The sequence below is a fragment of the Lygodium microphyllum genome, chromosome 23 (genome assembly GCF_053477565.2).
Source record: "Lygodium microphyllum isolate KBCC chromosome 23, Lygodium_microphyllum_v1.1.10, whole genome shotgun sequence".
Taxonomy (NCBI): Eukaryota; Viridiplantae; Streptophyta; class Polypodiopsida; order Schizaeales; family Lygodiaceae; genus Lygodium; species Lygodium microphyllum.
In genome coordinates this window covers 93,602,698-93,615,036 of record NC_141157.1, presented here as the reverse complement: position 1 = coordinate 93,615,036, position 12,339 = coordinate 93,602,698, and positions in this window count along the sequence as shown.

The following is a 12,339-nucleotide window of genomic DNA, read 5'->3' as shown; positions in this document are numbered from 1 at the left end:
GGATTGATGGACCTGTTAGAGGGATTAGGGAACTGGAAGGCCCTTGGCTAGGTAGGGGCCTTGGTATTGGAGGGCTTTTTAGAACTGAGAGGCTCTAGCATTGGATATGATCCTTGGTGTTGAAGGGATGTTGAGGGGTGGGTCCATCTTTGCAATTTGAAATGGTGTTAGATGGATCCACTCGTGGAGGATGGCTTGTGAACAAATCCTTCTTTGAAATTGAAGATGGTGTTAGAAAAATCCATCATTTAACTCTCTATGGTCGAGTTTGCTTGCACTATTCCAAATGAGCTTCTTTATTCACTTTCTGAGTATGACTGTTGCATTCGGCCCTTGGTTTGGTGGGTCAGCATGGTAGGAATTTTCACAAGATGGAGAGTACATTGCATGGATGATGGGGTTGTTGAAGCGGATGGTGGGACCTTTAGTTTAACCTGGAAAGGAAAGAAAGATGCAATTTGTGTGGGTGTGTGCCATTGTCGTGTGGTGCATTGTGCGCATGCTAGTGGGATGGAGCTTAGGGTGACATGTCTAACCATAGGCGAGTGTTACCTCCTTGGGTGTGTCCTGCCCTTGATGTGCCCTAAGCAAAAAGTGGGGGATCGTAATGAGGCTAGGGGGTTAGGGACATAGGCAGCCGACCGAGGCTACTAGGCTTGCCTAACTTGAGAACCCCTAAGTGCAGTGTCTGTGCAACTTGCGGTGGAGACGTGTGTTTTTTTTTCCTCGCTGATAATAATAATAGTAAAGTTACATAGTTGTGACAGAAGTTCAATCTTTGTCATTGGAGTGAGGTGGGAAAGGAGGCTTAATAGATTTACTAAGGAATTGGTGGCTTTGGGGATACCCCTTAAGGTTTAGGTAGACTTGAAGGGTGGTGGAGGAGAGGAACAGATGATTGTAGTGGGTGAAGTGGCTATCATTCATATCCTCTAGCAGAGCTAAGCAAAATGAAGGAAATAGAGTGGCACGCATCATTATTTGAGCCATAACACAACTATCTATAGTGTTAGGATCAAAATGGAGCACTGGGAGGCCGTGTTCCTGTAGGGTGGGGTCTTGCTTAAGAAGTATCCTAAGCAATCTAAGGTAATTACAAGTGGTAATAAAAGCAGGATCATGGCATGAGGAGAATGTGTTAGTAAATTGGATTAGGGTATCATACACGTTTTTTGATGTGAAGGCGAGGCATTTTCATGTATAGTACAATGAGGATTATAGATTACATGGAAGTCATAGTGACCGTGGACACTGGGCTTGAAATCTATTCCAACCCTTTGAGGGTAGGGCATAATGGTTGGGTCATTCCTCTCAAATGGTTGTGTTGCAAAAAGCCACCCACTTGTCCATGTTGGTGTCGTAGATTCTTCTTCTCCATGTGGGATGGCATTCATAGCCGAGCACAAACCTCGGCACCTCGAAAACTTTATCTTGCCAAAATTTGACATCTTTACTAGCCCATAAGGTGGGGTTCTGCTCTCTCTCCTCCAGCCACATCTACGTGAGTCTGCTGCCAACATTAATCACCTCCTCCACCACCTTGATGGGTAAGACTCTTTGCAGGGTGGTGGAGAATTGTAAGTTGAGGTCGAAGGGGCTCTTGGCCATCTCTTGTCTTTCCTAGATTATAAGTTGAGGTGGAGAATTGTAAGTTGAGGTCGAAGGGGCTCTTGTCCATCTCTTGTCTTTCCTAGATTATAAGATCGGCGTGGAAACTTGTTGGGTCATCATCCTCACTTGGTGGGATAGTTACCTGGGGCACCCTTTACTGCCTTGGTATTCCATTTTTTCTGTGTCTCCTCCACCATTCGCTTCCTTCTTTCTCTCAGTGCCGCCTTTCTTTCTGTGGAGGTATCTACATGTTGTTGTTCTTCAGGTCTCGGGGAAGGAGGCGGTGGGACAAGTTTGTCTTCATGTGGTCCCATTTCGAAGTTCACTTCCACCTCCCTCTACTAAATTGGCTCTTGCTGCTCCTCTTGGACGAACCTGAGTGTGTCCACTTCGTTCGAGGTTAGGCCTGCCAATAGGAGATAATAGTGTTGTTCATCTCGGCTTGGGCTTTCTCTCGTAGGGTGTAGTGGCATCTAGAGTCTGGCCTTCAGTACTCTATGAGCCATTTCCAATTTCTTCTTTACGGCCGTCATGGGCTCTCCCTCCTCTGTCTGCCCAACAAGGTATTTAAGAAGGCACATTGTTGCATTTGTAAGGTCATGTGGGTAACTTTTGCTTTGCTTTCCGCAAGTGTTTAGTCTTTCTCAGCTTGAGCCAAATGGCGTGCCAGAGATCTTATGTGCTCTTTAACGTGAGTTGGCCACTCTTCAGCTCTCTTTGTGCCATCTCCGTGGAGCTCTCCTCCTGCCTGCATGCTAGAGATGTTATGATTGATTCTCGCTCTTTCCCTATGTGAGTGAGCTCTTCCTTCTCTTTTCTCCATTCTTCCTGCTCTTGTGCTCTCTCTGCTTCTAGCGCGGTGAGCTCCTTCATGCCCGCTTAAAGTTTTCTCACCTATGCTTCAAGCTCCGCCTACTATAGAACCAAGAGCATGTATTCTCTTTGCATTGCGACCATCTCCTGGTTCTCTTCCTCCAGTCTTTTTTGCCACTGTTCTTCATCGTCCTCCTTGGCCCTTAGTTCTGCTTTTAGCGCCGCATGGATTTCTTTGTGTTGTAAGGCCACCTGGCAGGTCTTTTCTAACTGGGAGGAAATTTTCACTTCCCTTTTCATTTCTAGCGTTGCCATTGCCGCTCTCTTCTCCTCCCTTTCCCTTTCTAACTGAGCATAGATCTCCTTGACATGCTCATCCTGGTCTCCAGCCTATGGCTCCGTGGCGATAGGCTCTACCCTTGGTTTCTTGGTCCCTTGTTGAGATTCGGTGTTTGCAACGGCCGATCTTTTCACTCCTGTAGTTGGGATGCCCGCATTGGAGGTGGGCATTGGGGTATGTGCCTGATTGACTAAGAACTGCACCCATGCCATGAGGTTGTAGCGGCCGATCTTTTCACTCCTATAGTTGGGATGCCCGCACTAGAGGTGGGCATTGGGGTATGTGCCTGATTGACTAAGAACTGCACCCATGCCATGAGGTTGCTGGCGTCCATTATGGTGGGGGTACTTGGCGTTGCTATAATGGTTGGGGTAGTGGGCAAGAGAGTAGGTGGGGTTGGGTAGAGTGTGGCTTTGCCCTTTCCTTCAAGAACGGGTGGAGGCAAGTCTTCTGTTGCTTGGGCACTGTCCTACCTAGGCGGGCTCATTGCTGCTAGTTCCTCTTGCCTGTACTGTTGCTCGATGGACATGTGTATAGCTTGTGCTAGGTCCTCCTCTTCTTGTTCCACAACTCTTTTTGACTCAGCCTTGGCGTTAAGTATGCATGCGTCTTCTTTTTCTCTTTATCTCTTCCTCTGCTTCTTCTTTGTTGCCTTCTTTTTAGGCATCTTTGCCTTCCATTTGCTAGATTGAGCCTCTTGCTCTTCCTCTTCGTCACTAATTGTCCTCTCACTTGATGGTTCTTTGTCGTGACAATGAGGTGACTTCTCAGGTGTTTCATCTAATCCCTTTTCTCCATCTTGTGCCTCTTTTATAGCCTCTCGAATAAGGGCAGTCAAGACTCCTCCAAACCCTATGAATGTGGCCTTGGCCAATGGCTTCTTCTTATTTGTTCCCTTTGATGCTGGGGATTCCCCACCTGCCGGTCTACTTCCAGGGTTGAGCATCTTGGCTAATTGATCTATGGTTTTCCTAACATAGTCGTTCCAATCCACTTCATGCAACAAGTGAGCCTCCATGTTCTCCAACACGGGTACACTAATTCTATGCATGAGCGAATTGTACCTTAGGATGGAGAAGAGGGTGTGGATCACCTTTGCTTGCAATCTAATCTTTGCATTGAGGATGTCTTGGATGCTTATGCCATCATTTGTTAATACACTTTCCTTCTTCATCCCCAACATGGCATAAACGTCTCTTTTGTGCCGCTTCTTTACCTTTGATTCCAATCTCAGTGCCTTTTCCATTAGGGTTTTGCTGAGCGAGACCTGTACCTACTTTGTTCCTTTCCTACTCACCAAGGACAGTGTCCCACTCTCCTTGTCAAGGTCATATGTCCTCAATAATTCCACACACCTAGTGTAGTCCAAACTTTTCAATATACATGGCAAGGTTGCACTGATCCACAATCCTCTTAATATGTTATTCTAATATCTTCTTTGCTGGTCACCATTCCTTCGATATTGTGGATGCTCCTAAACCTAAGCTAGTTGTACGCTCGATATTCAAGGGATAGGCCGCACTTTGTCCTTTCCTCTTCCTGAAAGGTAGGCGATGGGCTCGATCCTGTTGTGACATCTTTCGCTCCTATCATAAGCCATGTTTTGCCATTAGTGCTTTCCACCTAGCTTTATTGAATGACAAGACTTCATGCTAGGCTGATAAATCTATTTTTAGTACATGATTAGAGTTTTTCCTTCAACAATCTAAGTCCATTGCTTTCAAGTTTTATTGTCCCATACCTCCCCCTCTTTGAATTGAGAAAAATCCTTCCTAGGATTAAAGGGTTAGAGGGTGATGGACATTCAACACCTAATGTGAGAGTGTTACCTTCGCATGAGCTAGGCATAGAAATTCGAATTATACTCGAGATCAACATAGCTGTCCATGTCAAAAGGGCGAATGCCTACGTGTGTAATATAAGTGAGGATGTCAAGCAAGAAGTCACCGGAGTCCATTCGACTAGCGACATACAACTCCTCCTCTATGATGATGCAATCTATAAACAGATGTCCCTCAATGTGCTCTTCTCAGGGTCTGTTATGAATAGAAGACAACACCCTATAGGAAGTTTGAGTGACATAGGTTGGGTCATATTCAGATGCCTTGATTGTGCATCTCTGTTCAACATTGGTCATTATTTGGTGTCCTACTTGATCCCCCATTGCAATTGTAGAGCATACCATTTCCATAAGAAGGAGGAGTTATGGTCAACAAGCTATTACAACTCCGCAATTTCTTGATTTGTGGCTGAGGTTGGATTATTTTTATATGACGTAATGAGACATTGCTTGATGCCTTGTTCATGGGATATCTTAGTTGCAATTAATCCCTGAGCTGCTTCAGAAGCCTTGACAAATACAAATTTTGACTCTTTTGAGGAGCAAGGGAGTGTTCGTACTTTCGTTGCTATAGGTTCATCCAAGAGGCCTAAGTCTAGTCGTGCGTAGCTTTTAGCCAGAGTCATGAAAGTAGCGTCTAAGTGTCGAAGGCAAGCAACCAAGTTGTCCCCCATATTTTTAGCTAAGTTTGCAGCCAAAGTTAGAATTGATCGTTGTTCATAAGAGGGTCGAAGGCAAGGCTAGATAATTTAGCTGCTAATGGTCTTGCCGTGTGGTTTCCTCTTTAGGTCAAAGCTAGGTTTCCCATTCGACGGTTTTGGTGGTGGTTGCGATTGTTGTGCCACTAGATGCATGTGAGATCTAAGTGGCGGCATGTGCTCTAGAATTGGTTATTTTGTTAGTGGCAGTCGATGTCTATGGGTGATAGACTGGTTCAGGCCTTGAGGAGCTAGGCTTCAGAGGTGCTATGAGCTCAATGGCTTGATTCACTAGCAGTTTGAGCATTTTTGGCATGATGTTGTGGGTGATCAAGCTTGAGGGAGGTGCTTGCATAGGGCCTTTGGTCATTCTGGTTTTAGGCATCCAAATCCAGGTGTTACCCTCATAGTAGTTTTGTGTGTGCAATAAGATCTTAGGGACCCATCGTGGCCTATTGACCGTGCATTGACGTTTATAGTTTCGCCTTGGTCTCCTAGGTTTTGGGTGCGGATTGTTAGCCTTGAGAGACCATGGGTTTCTCATCCTAGGTGGCACTCCTTGTTTAGGTACCTAGTTGAACTAGGGTTCATGGGCTTCAGTGGTGGTTCTAGTGGGTCATTGGCCTCTTGGTTGGATAGGTTGTGACAAGTCATGACCTTCCTTCTTAAGGGCAACTATGGGTCGCTCTATCGGTGGTTTTGTGGACTTGGAAAGGGTTACGCCGCCCCTGTTGAAAGATGTAACAACGTGAACAGTGTTTATGGCTAGGTGGATATGCTGCAACTCATAGTCCATAGTGCAACAAGTTTGCTTTTTGAAATTTTGTCCTGACAATGATTCCATGCCCACATTATTAGTGTTGGGTGACACATAGAAGATTATCGGCATGCTTTTAGACTCGATAGAAACTGCAACCTTACACTTTCCTAACAGCATGTAGGGTTGGCCTCCATAAGGGGTGAGGTTAGCATTAGTGGGGTACAATTTTGGTTTGCCGATTTGGGTCCAATGGTCATGAGTCAAGATATTAAAATCAGCTCCCTCATCGATCAATGCGTTGATGGTGCATGTGTGTTTAGCGATGATCATCATGCGTAGGTAAGTTGGTGGTACTACTTCCTCATCTTCACTATCTATTTCAGTGATAGTGGCTACTCGCACGCGGATAGGGGGTGATGTCATTGGGTGCTCATGCAATGGGTGCATGGGAGGGAAGCAATTATTTATCCGAATGCCATTAAAGAAGCCTATGCCTTCACCCTCTAGGGTTTTAAGTTCTACATTGCCAGTTAGACTGATGGTCCAAACCTTTAAAGGTTCGAGCCCCCGAAACTTCATCTTTTGCTTATGTCCTTTGACTGAGTATAGCAGTACTAAGTCACCCTGTTCAAAGTTGCACTACTTGACATGCCTGTCAAACCAGCTTTTGCATCTCGCTTCTCACATATAAGCGCATGGGTGGCTAGAAGTCGGGTTTCTGTCAAGCATTCGAGTTCAACAATCAAGCATTTTGTCCATGCCCCTTTTCCATCCATTCTTTCTTGAAGGAAAATCCTGAGGCTTGGTATGAAGAATTCCAAGGGGAAGATTGCCTCTATGCCATATGTCAATCTAAAGGGGGTCTGCCATAGCTGCCTTGTAAGCCGTGCGGTAGGCCCGTGAGACTACCATCAACTTGTTATCCCAATCATTGCGTGAAACAGAGATGACTTTAGTCAGGACGTTGATTAAGATTTTATTTGTTGATTTGGCTTGATCATTTTCCTATGGGTAATAAGGTGAGGATTTTCAATGGATGATTAGGAAAGAAAACATGAGGTGAGCTATCACTTCGTTGATGAATTGGGTGCCTTGGTCGCTAACTAGTTTGATGGGGCAGCCAAATCGTGAGATCACTTGCTCCCATAGGAACTTAGTGGTGGTTTGAGCATCATTCTTTCTTGTAGCTCGCACTTCTGCCCATTTTACCGGATAATTGATGGCCACAATAATGTATTTGGCTTGCGAATATTGTGCTGCAGGACTAATGGGTCTGATGAAGTCAATCCCCCATTTCTCGAAGGGTTGTCATGCGATAATTGGGGTTAGCTCCATGTGATCCTTACAAATTGGGACTTTGGTCCTTTGGTATTCGTTGTAGTGTTTCAGAAGCATGTAGCATCTTGGAAAAGGGTAGGCTAGATAAGGATATTTATAAATAGGCCTTGAACGCACGTGATGTAGAGAATATACATATAGTAACTTCCCCGAGATTTTGACGGAGCTTCTAAGGGGCCCGCTAAGCATGCAAGTGTTGGTGTGGTCATAAAGATGCATATCTTGGCATTGCTTTTACAAATAATATGGCAAAACAAAAGGCCTTAATCATGGAATTTGCAACATGGTAGTATTCATCAGTTGTTGGTAAAAGGTGACTCGCAGCTAGTGATCAATCAATTGAATGGGACCTATAGTGTGAGGGATCATATTCTACGGATATACCACCATCATGCGCAGCCTTGGATATGGTGCATATTTTTGAGGTAGGGACTTGCTAGCTTATTCTTCATCAACAATGGAATCGCTTTGTAGATTCATTGGCAAATTATGCTTTTGTTGAGGATATCTTTTTCAATTGTGGTCATTGGGTGCTCTTACAATTGCCACCTAATATCAATTCAGGGCTACTTTGGGGGTTTCTTGTCAACACATCCTATTTTGGCCACCGCTAATTAGTATGGATTATGAGTCAGGTGGTGGTTGATTACCTTCCTATTCTGTCATTGATGCATAGGATTGTTTATCGTCATATTTGTCAGACACCCCTTTTTATTTATGTAGGGGATTAGCCAATAATTTGATGCACTTAGTGTAGGGCGAGAGGAGCCCTAATCTTATGCTTCCAATAGAGTTATGTTGGGACCAAGGGTTTGTTTTAGTAGTACGTTGTTGAATGGTCATTTCATGAATTATTTCGTTAGGCCAAGAGGGCCAATTATTCAGTAGTAAAGTGCTATATTTCATTAGGTCAAGAGGGACATGTGTCTGTCTAGTGTGGGTGCAATTAATGGTTTTGTTTTAGTGCTGTGCTATACAGACTCAACGGAACCTGGGAGAGCCTCTTGTTGTGAAAAAGCTTCTTGTGGCCAAGTCCAAGTGATACTTTTTATTTACGAGAGTGCTTTCTCTCTGTACTATATGTGTTCATGTAATTTTGGGGGATTTTTTCATTTATTGGGGATCGAAATTCAAGGCATGAAGTCCCAAGGTTAGGTGAGGTGTGCCTGAGAGAGGTTTGAGCAGTTTTTCCCCTCTTGTCAAGCATTCTAAGAAATTTTTTAGAAGGTAGTCCTAGTGACCCTATTCTACTAGCCTACTAGGCAATTGTTTCTAGGAGCTTTTGTTAGTAATGAGGTAGTTAGAGAAGTTTGCCAAAATAAAAGGAATAAAAAGAAGATAAAATTTTGAATATACTTTTTATACAAAAATACAAAGGTGTGTAAAAAGGGGTTCTAACCCCTCAAAGAAAAGGAAAAGAAGAAAAATCTTAAGAGCAGTTGATCATTGCCTTGCAAAGGCTTGGTAGGTTCCTCAGGATGAGTCATGACTTTGGGGTTGCCGATGCCTTGTCTTCCTAGGGGTGGCATCTAACTAGAAAAAATATTAAGGAAGGTTGGAGCAAAAATAATTGAGAACAAGAAAAGGATTAAGTGTTGTCTTGCGAAGGCTAGGTAGGTTCTTGGGTACCAAGTCAGGACCTGAGGCCGATGCCCTATTCTCCTTGAGTCACTATGCTCAGCTCCCTCCTTTTTACACACACGAGTATGGAACCTAGAAGGAAAAAATATCATAAAATAAATATATATATTGACTAGGCTATAGGAGTACTCACCTAGTAGGGGTTCCTAGTCCAGTTGTTCTAAGTTGGGTAGGTAGTTCAAACCACCACTTCGTATGACTTCTTTGATGGTTCCTTCTAGCTAGTCTGTGTTGGAGTAGTTGGTTAGTGACTCACTCTACATTTCTGTCAAATTATGCTAGGCCTCTCCCTGGTGAGTTTCATGCCTTGATTTTGTGAGGGGATAGGGTGAGAGTTGTGTTTGTGCTATGTTGTGTATTCTATTTTGTGGCATCTTGATGCTTTGAATGGTTGTTTGTGTAGATTAGTTCTTTGGATTCAACAAGTTGAGTCACCCTATCTCGTGGTGTTCACCAATGAGAGCAGAATTTAAATGCTTAGGACATGCTAGAAAGGAGTGGAAAGCTACAAATTTTACATGGAATTTAAAGCTCGACGGAAAGTGGAAGATGGGGATAAGTGACCGTGGAAAACGAGAGTGCAAATTTTGACAGTTGTGACGGTTTCAGATTTTTCATAATTTTTCTGACTACTGGATCGAAGTGAGATGACTTCTCGACCATTCGGGACCTCAAGCCGGATGCGTAGGAATTTTCAAATCTCAAATTGAGTGCCAGATGAGGATGAAGTGGAGCTGGGCACTTTGGAGGTCAAAATTTAGCAAAATTGTAATGGGCATGGCCATGAGCCTTTTAAGGGGGGCAAAAGGCCCAACCTTAAAAGAAATTTATCAATTATGGGGGGGAGGGGGAGGTGTTTTCCAAAACGGGGTCGATCAGACGTCGCCCCTCCCATCATGATTTGGGATTTGGGGTTGCAAAGAAGCCACCCAATAGATCATTGCAATGGAATCCTCAAAATTTTTACTCTGATTTGCTACCTTCCTCACGTGAAATGGATGCCCGGTTTGAAATCCCAGAATCTAGTCTTTCTCTCTCCTCTCTCTCTCTCTCCCCTCTTGATTCATATTTCTATGTTTGAATCTATGAGAGAAGGGGGTGGGCTGATTGGAGAGATTTCGATTGTTGGAAGACGATGCTGAGACATGATGGAGCATAGATCAATATTTGAAGGAGTGTTAATGACTGTTAGTGAGCACTAGGGGCCTTCCAAATACGAGATATGTGTGAAATTAAACGTGGTTTTATGAGTAAGTGATAAATTTAATCATTTTATGATAAATCTTGATTGTAAATGGTTGAAAATGATTGTTCTTGATTTTCAATGATATTTTTTATGAGAAACATTAAGAAAATCAACAAGAATAGTCATCTATTAATTTTTCTATAAACATGTAAAATCCATAAAATTGCAGTTTTAAGGTAAATCATGGATTTTGGGGGTTTTGATGTATTAATGGTGTTCGCATGGAATGAAATGAGGGATGAAGATAATTCACAAGCAAGTCTAATCAAATCACATTTTAAAAAATATAATTATTTATTGATAAATAAATAAAAATAAAAAATAGATTTTTTGTGCTTGAAAAATAGAAAAAAAATATATATGTGTCCGTGGATGTATGGTATGGCTAAAGCATGAACTTTAGCCCTATCTTTATGTCAAAGTGAGTAATTATCGCTTTTTATGAAGGAAAATACATCAAAATGCTCTCTAAACCTACAATTGAATGCACAGACCTAAACGGTAGGGAGAGGAGGGGGTAATGAGTGCTGAATACATGCTGAATCTGATTTTTTAAATGTGTTTTGCATATAGGATGATGAAGTCATGAAAAGAAATGATTTTGCACTGTCACAATACTATTTGAAATAAATAAAAATGGTTGAGCACTATGAATCATTCACAGTTGCATTGCATTTAACACATGGTATCATCTTGGATGCATAGCAATTGTCTTCATAAACATTGACCCATGTCGAGGGTGAGGTATCCCAAGCCTGATGCCAGGAGACATATTTCACGGTGGATTCCGTGCCACGGTGGATTCCGTGAGGTTTTATGGTGGATTCCGTAAACTTTGTTGACCGGGGCTCATACACAAAGTGGATTCTTTGTGCGAGAAGTTGATGGGGACGCCTATCCTTTTCGGGCGATTCATTAATTTAGTGTGTACATGGGTAATTCCATAGTAGGTGATTCCGCAAAATACATATTAAATTAATAAACATTTATGAGTTTAGAGTGCGCACTCGTAATAAATTAAGGTTAGGATTTATTTCTAACCAGTTGATTTATTTATGTAGCTGAAGACTACTATTAGGTATTTACTTTTGTCGGTTTAATTGTATTATTTTGCTAACGATTGTGAATGCTTCAGTTGATGTGTAGAGATAGCAGCAGTGGCGGAGGAAAGCATTGGAGGATAGCGTGTATTTGAGTTATCACTTATATTTTGATGGGTGCATATCATCCATGTCTTCTAGAATTTTCATAGAAGCCTCAACCTTTAGGGTTGGATTAGAGAAATTCAGTGGTGTCAAACAATATTGCCCATACAAAGCTTGAAATGGAGTCATTTCAATACTCTGATGACATGACGCATTGTAGGAAAATTCTACTAAGGGCAAATATTCTATCCACCTTGTCGATTCTCTAGAACAGTAAGCTCTCAGTATATCTTCAATGACCCGATTAACTTGCTTTGTTTGACCATAAGTTTGGGGATGGTAAGGTGTGCTAAATCAAAGCTGGGTTTTAATTGCTTCAAATAGGCTTCTCCAGAAATGTGATGTATTAGGATTAGTGTCCTTAATTAGGATTTCTCTAAGAACTAGCTGATACTTAGGATCCTTGTCTGTCTCTTCTTTGGCTAGCTCAATGACTGGATTGCTAGGCATCGATATCATAGTAGCTAAAGTCTCTCCTTTAGATTGCTCTTCCATGATAAGTGCACTCAGAAAAAAACTTTATGACTTAATGCATCAACAATCACATTCTCTTTTCTAGGTCTAAATTTGAGTTCAAAATCAAATTCTTGCAAGACTTCAATCCACCGATGCTGCCTCATGTTGAGGTTTGGTTGAGTAAAGATCCATTTGAGAATTTTGTGGTCAATGACCAAAGTAAACTTGGTTCCAAGCAAATAGTGTCGCCACAATTTGAGAGCATGGATCACAGCTAACATCTCGAGATCACGGGTGGCATAATTTTTCTCTTGGATTTTTAGTTTCCTTGAGGAATAGGCTATTGGACGACCTTGCTGCATAAGCACACAAGCTAGTGCAAAAGAACTTG